Here is an 11,329-nt window from a genome sequence, read left to right as displayed (position 1 = left end):
GTCAAGCTAACTCTCTGCCTGTCACCAGCAATGACCATTCCCCAAAGCCCCAAACCCCTGCAGAAGAGTTCCACGGTTCACAAATAATATTATTTGTTTTTTTTAACATAAATTGAGTACCCATGTGGTGAATGTATTACGGCAACCATTCACCACTGTATTACATGACATGACATTGTTCTATGTTGATGCCCTTGTGGGCTTCACCTATGGACCACTGTATAACATTACATTGCACTGTATCATGTTGGTGTCCTGTGGGCTCCGCCCCTCAGGGGTGGTATATAGATCTGCTGCCCTGCAGGCAGCTCTCAGTACAGAGCAGTCGCAGGCAGGCACAGTTCTAGCTGACTAAAACCACTTTTAAAAAAAATAAATTTAGAGTACCCAATTATTTTTTCCAATTAAGGGGCAATTTAGAGTGTTCAATCTACCTATCCTGCACATCTTTGGGTTGTGGGGTGAAACCCACGCAGACACGGGGAGAATGTGCAAACTCCACACAGACAGTGACCCAGGGCCGGGATTCGAACCCGGGTCCTCAGCGCCATAGGCAGCAATGATAACCACTGTGCCACCGTGCTGCCCATTAAAACCACTGTTAACTTCAACTTTCCGTCTCGTGTGAATTGATGGGCGCATCAACCCAATTCATTTTTTCCAATTAAGGAGCAATCCTGCTAACCTGAACATCTTTGAGTTGTGGAGGCGAAACCCACGCAAACACGGGGAGAATGTGCAAACTGCACACGGACAGTGACCCAGAGCCAGGATCAAACCTGGAACCTCGGCACCGTGAGGCAACAATGCTAACCCCTGCGCCACTGTGCTGCCCCTAATTTAGTTTTTAAAATGAATTTAAAGTGCCCAATTGTTTTTCCCAATTAAGGAGCGATGTAGAATGGCTAATCCGCCGACCCTGCACCACGTTTTGGGTAGTGGGGGCGTAACCCACGCAGACACGGGGAGACTGCAATCAGTAGCTAGTGGTGTCCCTCAGGGATCAGTGTTGGGCCCACAATTGTTCACAATTTACATTGATGATTTGGAGTTGGGGACCAAGGGCAATGTGTCCAAGTTTGCAGACGCACTAAGGTGAGTGGTAAAGCAAAAAGTGCAGAGGATACCAGAGGTCTGCAGAGGGATTTGGATAGGTTAAGTGAATGGGCTCGGGTCTGGCAGATGGAATACAATGTTGACAAATGTGAGGTTATCCATTTTGGTAGGAATAACAGCAAAAGGGATTATTATTTAAATGATTGTTATAACCTGCCTGCTTACCACTGGCTGGGTACTAATGGCAATCCCACAATCCTTTGGGAGTATGAGCTTCCCCAATGAGGAGGGCGGAGAAATCATTAGCAGGTTCACTGCACAAATACAGCTGGCCAGTTTGGAACCGGCTAGAGGAGAGTGAGCAGCAAGAGGGATGGAGTTTAAGACTAGGGAGGTCATGCTGCAATTGTATAAGGTGTTAGTGAGGCCACAGCTGGAGTATTGTGTTCAGCTTTGGTCTCCTTACTTGAGAAAGGATGTGCTGGCACTGGAGGGTGTGCAGAGGAGATTCACGAGGTTAATCCCAGAGCTGAAGGGGTTGGATTACGAGGAGGGGTTGGGTAGACTGGGACTGTACTTGTTGGAATTTAGAAGGATGAGGCGGGATCTTATAGAAACATTAAAAATTATGAAGGGAATAGATAGGATAGATGCGGGCAAGTTGTTTCCACTGGCGGGGGAAAGCAGAACTAGGGGGCATAGCCTCAAAATAAGGGGAAGTAGATTTAGGACTGAGTTTAGGAGGAACTTATTCACCCAAAGGGTTGTGAATCTATGGAATTCCTTGCCCATTGAAGCAGTTGAGGCTTCTTCATTAAATGTTTTTAAGATGAAGATCGCTAGTTTTTTGAAGAATAAAGGGATAAAGGGTTATGGTGTTCGGGCTGGAAAGTGGAGCTGAGTCCACAAAAGATCAGCCATGATCTCATTGAATGGCGGAGCAGGCCCAAGGGGCCAGATGGCCTACTCCTGCTCCTAGTTCTTATGACTGCAAACCCCACCCCAAACCGGACAGTGACCCGGGGCCGGCATCGAACCCAGGCCTCGGTGCCATGAGGCAGCAGTGCTAACCACAGCGTCGCCATGCCACCAGGATTATTTAGTTTTGCAGCCAATTAGCAATTAAGAACAGGCACCACTTGACTTGCATCCCAGCACTTTTCCACAGCCCCAGTGAAGTACGTTTGGAAGGGCAGCCCTGTTGTCGTGCACGGAATGAGGCAGCTAATTTGCGCACAGCAAGATCCCGCACGCAAGAAACTAGATCACCTTGCCAGCATCAGCGGCGAGAGAACAGGTGCTCACGTTTCGAGCCCGGATAACTCTTTGTCAGAGTCAGCGAGACTCGAAACGTTAGCTCCCTTCTCCACGGATGCCGTCAGACGTGCTGCGATTGTTCAGTATTTTCCGTTTTTGTTTCCGATTCCAGCATCCACATCATTTGTTTTTAAATTTGATCACCTGTTCCTTCGTGACATTGGTTGAGGGATGGATTTTGGCACGGACACCCGGAGTAGAGGGGAGACCGTGCTCTTTTTCAATAAGAGTGCCACCAGTTGATGAATAATCTAGTGCAGTACTGAAGGAGTGCTGCACTGTCAGAGGAACTTTCCTTCACGAGATGTTAAACAGAGAACCCATCTGTCAAGCATTCAGCTGGTCTGTCCACTGTCCGAGACCAGATGCTTTCGGTATTTCTGTTTAGGGGTCGTTAACAAATGCGGCAGTCACTGCTGGATGGTCCCCGTGTCCCTCATTGACCGCACTAGCTGCAATGAAGCATCGTGAAGGGGTTTGTGGTCATTCCCTTCCCCAGTAATGCCCCATAATTATGTGTTAGTTGAGATTTGTGGATGGGAGGACTGTGACGACATCATCTCCCCACCCCCCGCCATTCCGCAGAAGTCTGGTGTCTGGGATTTATGGCCCCCCCCCCCCCCCCCCCCCCCCCCCCCCCACAGTAAGAGCTGTTGCTCGTTCTGGGTGAGTGTGCTTTGCACTCAATTGGCTCTGTTTTATTCCTTAGCTCTAGGGTCGCCAGGTATCTTTATGATACCGCCACGAGGTTCAAGTTCAAGTTCAGATCAATGACTCAATACACCAGTTAGTAAGTTCAAACAGGACACGTTTATTATTACACAGTTATTTACTACTCATGCACATAATACTAAGACTAAACTGTTCCTACCACTACTAGGCCAATACTTATCTGGAATACGGGAACTGCCGGATCAGGGATCAATGGCCTCTTGCTTTGTCCTGGATCCGCAGGCTTCCAGTTGGTGTGGACTAAAGGGGTCAGGAGTGTCTATTCTCGTAGCGGGCATTCTAAGGCACTTACTTGTCGGTGTAGCAATTGGCCAGGCCTCTCCTTCTCACGTTCAAGTTCCTGGAGGGCTGCTGCAAAGGTGCTCTGCTGGGAGGGCCAGCTAAGAGAGAGAGGCCGGCTAAGAGATCGAATTTGTCTTGGGACCTTACTTTTGTAGGTCCCAGGGGCTTCGCGCCCATCTAGGCGGTCCCTGTACCTGCTTGCAATCGATTGGACCTCATACCAATCGATTGGTTTGAATTCCCCAATACTGGGGCTGTTTCCCGATCGCTGGGCGGTTCTTGGGGCTGTTTGTAACTTATTGTCCGGGACTCCTGCTGGCGCCGAAGAGTCTGGCTTGGCCTTTGTTATTCTTAATTGTGTCCATTGTGCCCGGGAATCACCGGGAATCGCTCAATTAATATGCGCAGCTTGCTAGTTTCTATGCTCTCTGGTTTCTTCACAGGCAGAATCCACGGAGAGGTTCTGAAACCGGCTTTCCTCTCTGACATTGTCCAATTTTCCCTGCATGCAACTCAATGTTCCATTTGATGTCGGGAAGCGGTCAGCTTCGGAGGCTACAGCGCTCAATGTGATGTGTTGTTGTATGCGCTGAGTAAGGCCACAGTAAGGGACAGCACGGTAGCATTGCGGTTAGCACAAATGCTTCACAGCTCCAGGGTCCCAGGTTCGATTCCCCGCTGGGTCACTGTCTGTGCGGAGTCTGCACGTTCTCCCCGTGTGTGCGTGGGTTTCCTCCGGGTACTCCGGTTTCCTCCCACAGTCCAAAGATGTGCAGGTTAGGTGGATTGGCCATGATAAATTGCCCTTCGTGTTAGGTGGGGTTTCTGGGTTATGGGGATAGGGTGGAGGTAGGGGCTTGGGTGGGGTGCTCTTTCCAATAGCCAGTGCAGACTCGATGGGCCGAATGGCCTCCTTCTGCACTGTAAATTCTATGATATGTCTGAGACCTGATTCTCAATCTAACTGAGACCCAAAAGAATAGGGCCTTTCACCACCATCAAACATTCCAAAGCACTTTACAAACTAGTAAAATACTTTTGAAGCAGTACTCACTGTTGTAATCCATAGAATCCCTACAGGGCAGATGGAGGCCGTTCGGCCCATTGAGTCTGCACCATCATCTGAAAGAGCACTCTACCTCGGCCCAATCCCCATCCTATCCCCGTAACTGTAGAGGGACAGGTAGTATTGAGGAAGCAAAGGGGCTGCAGAAGGACTTGGACAGGCTAGGAGAGTGGGCAAAGAAGTGGCAGATGGAATACAAAGTGTGAGGTTATGCATTTTGGAAGGAGAAATTGAGGCATAGACTATTTTCTAAATGGGGAAATGCTTAGGAAATCAGAAACACAGAGGGACTTGGGAGTCCTTGTTCACGATTCTCTTAAGGTTAACGTGCAGATTCAGTCGACAGGCAAACGCAATGTTAGCATTCATGTCGAGAGGGCTAGAATACAAGACCAGGGATGTACACCTGAGGCTGTATAAGGCTCTGGTCAGACCCCATTTGGAGTATTGTGAGCAGTTTTGGGCCCCGTATCTGAGGAAGGATGTGCTGGCCTTGGAAAGGGTCCAGAGGAGGTTCACAAGAATGATCCCTGGAATGAAGAGCTTGTCATATGAGGAACGGTTGAGGACTCTGGGTCTGTACTCGTTGGAATTTTGAAGGATGATGGGGGATCTTATTGAAATTTACAGGATACTGAATGGCCTGGATAGAGTGGACGTGGAGAGGATGTTTCCACTTATAGAATTTACAGTGCAGAAGGAGGCCATTCAGCCCATCGAGTCTGCACCGGCTCTTGGAAAGAGCACGCTACCCAAGGTCAACAACTCCACCCTATCCCCATAACCCAGTAACCCCACCCAACACTAAGGGCAATTTTGGACACTAAGGGCAATTTATCATGGCCAATCCACCGAACCTGCACATCTTTGGACTGTGGGAGGAAACCGGAGCCCCCGGAGGAAACCCACGCACACACGGGGAGGATGTGCAGACTCCGCACAGACAGTGGCCCAAGCCGGAATCGAATCTGGGACCCTGGAGCTGTGAAGCGATTGTGCTATCCACAATGCTACTGTGCTGCCCCACTTGTAGGAAAAACGTGAACCAGAGGGCACAATCTCAGACTAAAGGGACGATCCTTTAAAACAGAGATGAGGAGGAATTTCTTCAGCCAGAGAGTGGTGAATCTGTGGAACTCTTTGCCGCAGAAGGTTGTGGAGGCCAAATGAGAGTGTCCTTAAGACAGGGATAGCTGGGTTTTTGATAAATAACGGGATCAGAGGTTATGGGGAGAAGGCAGGAGAATGGGGATGAGAAAAATACCAGCCATGATTGAATGGCGGAGCAGACTCAATGGGTCGAGTGGCCTAATTCTGCTCCTATGTCTTATGGCAACCCCATGTGCATTGTACAATCCACCCAATGTAGCAGCCAATTTGCACACAGCAAGCCTCCACAAACAGTAATGAGATAATGACTAGCTCATCTGTTTTTGTGATCATGATGAGGAATAAATATTGGCCAGGCCACTGGGTAATATCAGCTGCCTGGAGGAGGGTGCCTAGCAGCAGGCCAGGGGACCAACACTCCAGATAGGCCGAGAGGCCCTTCCTGCTTGAAGATTTTGTTCCTTCTTTCATGGACGTGGGCATCGCTAATAAGGCCGACATTTATTTCCCATCCCTAATTACCCTGCTCGGACACTTCAGAGGGCAGTTAAAAGTCAACGACATTTTCATGGGTCTGGAGTCACATGTCGACCAGATCGGGTAAGGGTGGCAAGATTTCCTTCCCTGAGGGACAGGAGTGAACCAGATGGGTTTTTACAACAGTCAATGATAGTTTTACGGTCACCGTTATTAATTTTCAATTCCAGGGCAGCACGGTGGAGCAGTGGGTTAGCCCTGCGGCCTCACAGCGCCGAGGTCCCAGGTTCGATCCCGGCTCTGGGTCACAGTCCGTGCGGAGTTTGCACATTCTCCCCGTGTTTGCGTGGGTTTCGCCCCCACAACCCAAAGAGGTGCAGGCTAGGTGGATTGGCCACGCTGAATTGCCCCTTAATTGGAAAAAATGAATTGGATACTCTAAAATGTAAAAATAAAATTTCAATTCCAGATTCTCATGAACTTGAATTTAAATTCCTTCAGGTACGATAATGGAACTTCGATCTGTGTCCCCAGAGCACAAGAGCCTGGTTTACTAAATCCAGCGACATTACCACCACACCACTCTTTCCCTAGTTAAATACTGCAGTATAGAGGCAATCCATTCGCACCCCACAGTAATGGCCTGGTTCATTTCTCTATTACTTAATTAACTTTTTTATAAAGTTGCTGAGGGGTACCTCCATATTGAAGCCTCCTCTCACTTACTTACCCTCTGCTTGCTGCTCCTCTCAAGCTGGAAGGTCCTTGATTGGCCCGTCAGCCTCACGATCCAGCCTGCCACCCTTCATTGGGTGGAAACCTATATCCACGCCAATAAATAGGGCATCTCCATAAAAATCCCATAGCGTGTTTCTTTGCTCTTGATCCTTTTACGATTGGGAGCATTTTCTCCCGATCTACTCTGTCCAGCCCACTCATGATTTTGATCTCTGTGCGGCACGGTGGTACAGTGGGTTAGCCCTGCTGCCTCACGGCGCTGAGGACCCGGGTTCCAATCCCAGCCCCGGGTCACTGTCCGTGTGGAGTTTTCACATTCTCCCCGTGTCTGCGTGGGTTTCACCCCCACAAACCAAAGATGTGCAGGGTAGGTGGATTGGCCACGTTAAATTGCCCCTTAATTGGAAAAAAATAATTTGGTACTCTAAATTTTTTTAAAAATGATTTTGATCTCTATCAAATCTTCTCTTAGCCTTCTTCTCTCCAAGGGGAACAGTCCCAACCTCTCCAATCTACCCTCATAACTGAAGTTTCTCATCCGTGGAACCATCCTTGTAAATCTCTTCTGCACTCGCTCCAATGCGTTCACATCCTTCCTGTAGTGTGGCCCCCAGAACTGTGCACAATATTCCAGCTGAGGTCGAACGAGTGTCTCAAGTAAGTTCAGTACAACCTCCTTACTCTTGTACTCCATGTCCCTATTAATGAAGCCCAGAATATTATGTGATATATTAACTGCTCCCTCCACCTGTCCTGTCACCTTCAATGGTCGATGCACACATACACCCAGGTCCCTCTATACTGCAACCACTTAAGAATTTTCTCCCTTATTTAATACAATCTCTCCATGTTCTAGCCACCAAAATACATCGCTTCACACCTCACCGCATTGAATCCCATCTGCCACCCATCTGCCCACCCCATCAACTACTCTGTGTCCTTTTGAAGTTCCACGCTCTCACTTTCATGTTTTACAATACTTCCAAGTTTTGGCTCAACTCCAACCTTTGAAACTATCCCCCGAACACCAAGATCTAGATCATTCATATATATCAGCTGGGGGAATTGTTCATGTACCACCTAACTTATAGCTTATTGATGTTTGTCGGACTTTAGTTTGTCAGTGGGTTCTTCACACTTTTTGCACGTCGCACAAGGGCTTTGGTGAAAGAAAAAAAAAGGGCAGCACGATAGCACAGTGGTTAGCACAATGGCTTCACAGCTCCAGGGTCCCAGGTTCGATTCCCGGCTTGGGTCACTGTCTGTGCGGAGTCTGCACATCCTCCCCGTGTGTGCGTGGGTTTCCTCCGGGTGCCCCGGTTTCCTCCCAAGCAGAAGATTCAAAGTTGAAGCCGCCTGCTTGGTAGGACGCTGTGTTCCCAGGTTTTGTCCTTTGGAAGGGAGAAGCCAGACTCTTTGGCATCGAGTGGATCTCAGGAACCAGCTTTGGAGGAACTCAGTTTGTTTGGTTAACTGGAAACGGGTGGGTTGGCCAGGGGCAGTGTTCTACCTGGCAACAGTTAGTGATTGATTCCAGCATGATGCTTTCTGAGACAACTTGGTGTTTAGACCTTGGAAGTGAAAGGGACTTTCTCTCTCCTGCTTGAAGTGAAAGAACTGCCCTATTGTTCTGAAAGCAGTGAGTGTCTGTCGCATCCTTTGCTGCGAACCTGAAATGATGCTGAATCTGCATTAAAAACTGACAACCTTGCCAGAGAAAACCATCTCAAGGCAAGAAGGAAGAAGTACCAAAACAAAAGCCTGAACTCTTGAAAGACATTGAGCGAAAGTCAGCCCAGTGCATCAAATATCTTTGTCCTTTATTTTTATTAATACTTTTTCTCTTTACCACCTTTTCCCTCTGTATTGTTTGGTTGTGTGTGTGTGTAGAGAGTGGGGTGAGTTAAGAAGGGTGGGTGAGTTGGGAAAGGGGTAGTAGATAGTCAGTTACATTTTCTGTCTGTTTAATTATATTACTGTTCATAATAAAAGGTAATTTTGTTTTAAAGTTACAAATCCGGTGACTATTTTAAATAAAATCTAATTTGATTTGATTTATTGTCACATGTACCAAAGTACAGTGAAAAGTATTTTTCTGCGGCTGAGGGAACGTACCCAGTACGTACATCGTAGACACAAGTATAATCGACAGAGAACATTGACAAATGGTACATCGACAAACAGTGATTGGTTACAGTGCGGAACAAGGGGCCAAACAAAGCAAATACATGAGCAAGATTAGCATAGGGCGTCGTGAATAGTGTTCTTACAGGGAACAGATCAGTCCGAGGGGAGTCGTTGAGGAGTCTTGTAGCTGTGGGGAAGAAGCTGTTCCTATGTCTGGATATGCGGGTCTTCAGACTTCTGTACCTTCTGCCTGATGGAAGGGTCAGGAAGAAGGCTATGCCTGGGTGGGAGGGGTCTCTGATAATGCTGTCTGCCTTCCTGAGGCAGCGGGAGGTGTAGACTGAATCAATGTGAGGGTGCCAAGCTTGTGTGATGCGTTGGGCTGAGTTCATCACACTCTTCATGTTCTTGCGATCTTGGACCGAGCAGTTGCCGTACCAGGCTGTGATGCAGCCGGACAGGATGCTCTCTATTGCACAGCTGTAGAAGTTTGTGAGAGACGATGCAGGCATGCTGAATTTCTTTAGCTTCCATAGGAAGTAGAGACGTTGTTGGGCTTTCTTGACTGTTGCATCAATGTGAGTGGACCAGGACAGACTGTTGGTGATGGTGACCCCCAGGAAGTTAAAGCTATCGACCATCTCCACTTCGGAGCCATTGATGCAGACGGGAGTGTGTGTCGTGCTACGCTTAAGTCGATGATCAGTCCCTTGGTCTTTCCGACATTTAGAGAGAGGTTGTTTTCGGTACACCGTGCAACCAAGTGATTTATCTCCCTCCTGTAGTTGTAATTTCACCTGTGTTGCGACTTTATTTTATTCGATGTGGGCGTCGCTGGCTGGGCCAATGTTTATTGCCCATCTCTGAGGGCATTTAACAGTCAATCCCATTGCTGTGGGTCTGGAGTCACATATAGGCCAGACCATGTAAGGACGGCAGATTTATACCAGATGGCGTTTTTGTTACAACAATTGATTTCATTTTCATCATTAGACTTTGATTCCAGATTTTCTTACTGAAGTCGAAAGTCACCATCTGCCATGGCGGGATTCGAACCCAGGTTCCCAGAGCATGACTCTGGGTCTCTGGATTACTAGTCCAGTGACAATACTATGATGCCACTGCCTCCCCAGGTCATAATCACAGAATAATACAGAGCAGAAGAGGCTCTTTGGCCCATCGAGTCTGCACCGATGCATAAAAAGCACATGACCTGCCGACCCAATCCCATTGGCCAGCACTAGGCCCACAGCCTTGAATGTTAAGACGTGGCAAGTGCTCATCCAGGTACTTTTTAAAGGATGTGAGGCAACCCGCCTCTACCCCCCCCCCCCACACCCCCCAAGGCAGTGCGTTCCAGACCGTCACCACCCTCTGAGTAAAAAACGTTTACCCTCAAATCCCCCCTAAACCTCCTGACCTTGAACTTGTGTCCCCTCGTAACCGACCCTTCAACTAAGGGAGACAGCAGCTCCCTATCCACCCTGAGCAAGCACGATTACAACCTTGCAGCCCACTGAGATGAGGATGGGTCCCTCATGCGGCCCACCCACTCGCCAAGGTTGCGACCACTGGATTACACCATCATCTTCAGTGAGTCCCGCCCCTCAATGTCACTGATGCCGAAGAAAATGCCCCTTAATTGATCCAAAATTGTCCTCTGAGCGGTAACCTCTGGGCCATGGGTGGAGTCAATTAATGGCGGGCTTGCCAACAATGCCAAGATCCCAAGTCTTTCCTTAAGCCTGAGTCAGCGTCCCAGTGGAGGGGGGGCAGAAAATCAGTTGTTACAAATAAAGAACTTTATAGCTCAGATAAAACAATTGCAAATCTTCCCGATTACCTGAGAGGATGATGTTACACGACAGAGCTTGGAAAATTCTGTTCCGAGGATTGAGTCAAGCTCCTGTCATAATATACATCTATGTATATAATGGAGTGCAGACAGGCAGTGATTGGCACACAGGATGACCAGTGAGCCCGCAGAACACAGCAGCCAATCACCAGACAGGACACGACCACTATAAAGCCAGAGGGCACCCGGTTTCCCGCTCTCTCGGGACCCAGCCTCTGAGACAGTCAGAGCTCGTGAGCTAGTCAGTGCAAACACCATGTGGTAGTCAGTAAGTCTGGTCAGGCTGGTATCAGGTCTCCAGTCAAGTCAGCATAGTGCCATCCCACAGTTGAACATGTATAATAGTTTAGATGTTAAATAAAATCGTGTTGCATCTCATCAAGTGTTGGAAGTCTGTCTCTCTCTGCACTGCATCAAGTGCAGTCCACATCGACCCAGCCAGCCCAACACATCAGCTCCCAAAACCCTATTGCTCCAATATACACAGCAAAAACCATGTTAGGGACAGAAATAAAAGCTTTGTGTTTTATTTAGCAATTTCTGCACAGAACTAGCTGGATGTTACAAAG

Source organism: Scyliorhinus canicula, chromosome 24, assembly GCF_902713615.1.
Source record: "Scyliorhinus canicula chromosome 24, sScyCan1.1, whole genome shotgun sequence".
NCBI lineage: Eukaryota > Metazoa > Chordata > Chondrichthyes > Carcharhiniformes > Scyliorhinidae > Scyliorhinus > Scyliorhinus canicula.
The sequence above is the reverse complement of the archived record's forward strand: the minus strand, read 5'-3'. Positions refer to the sequence as shown.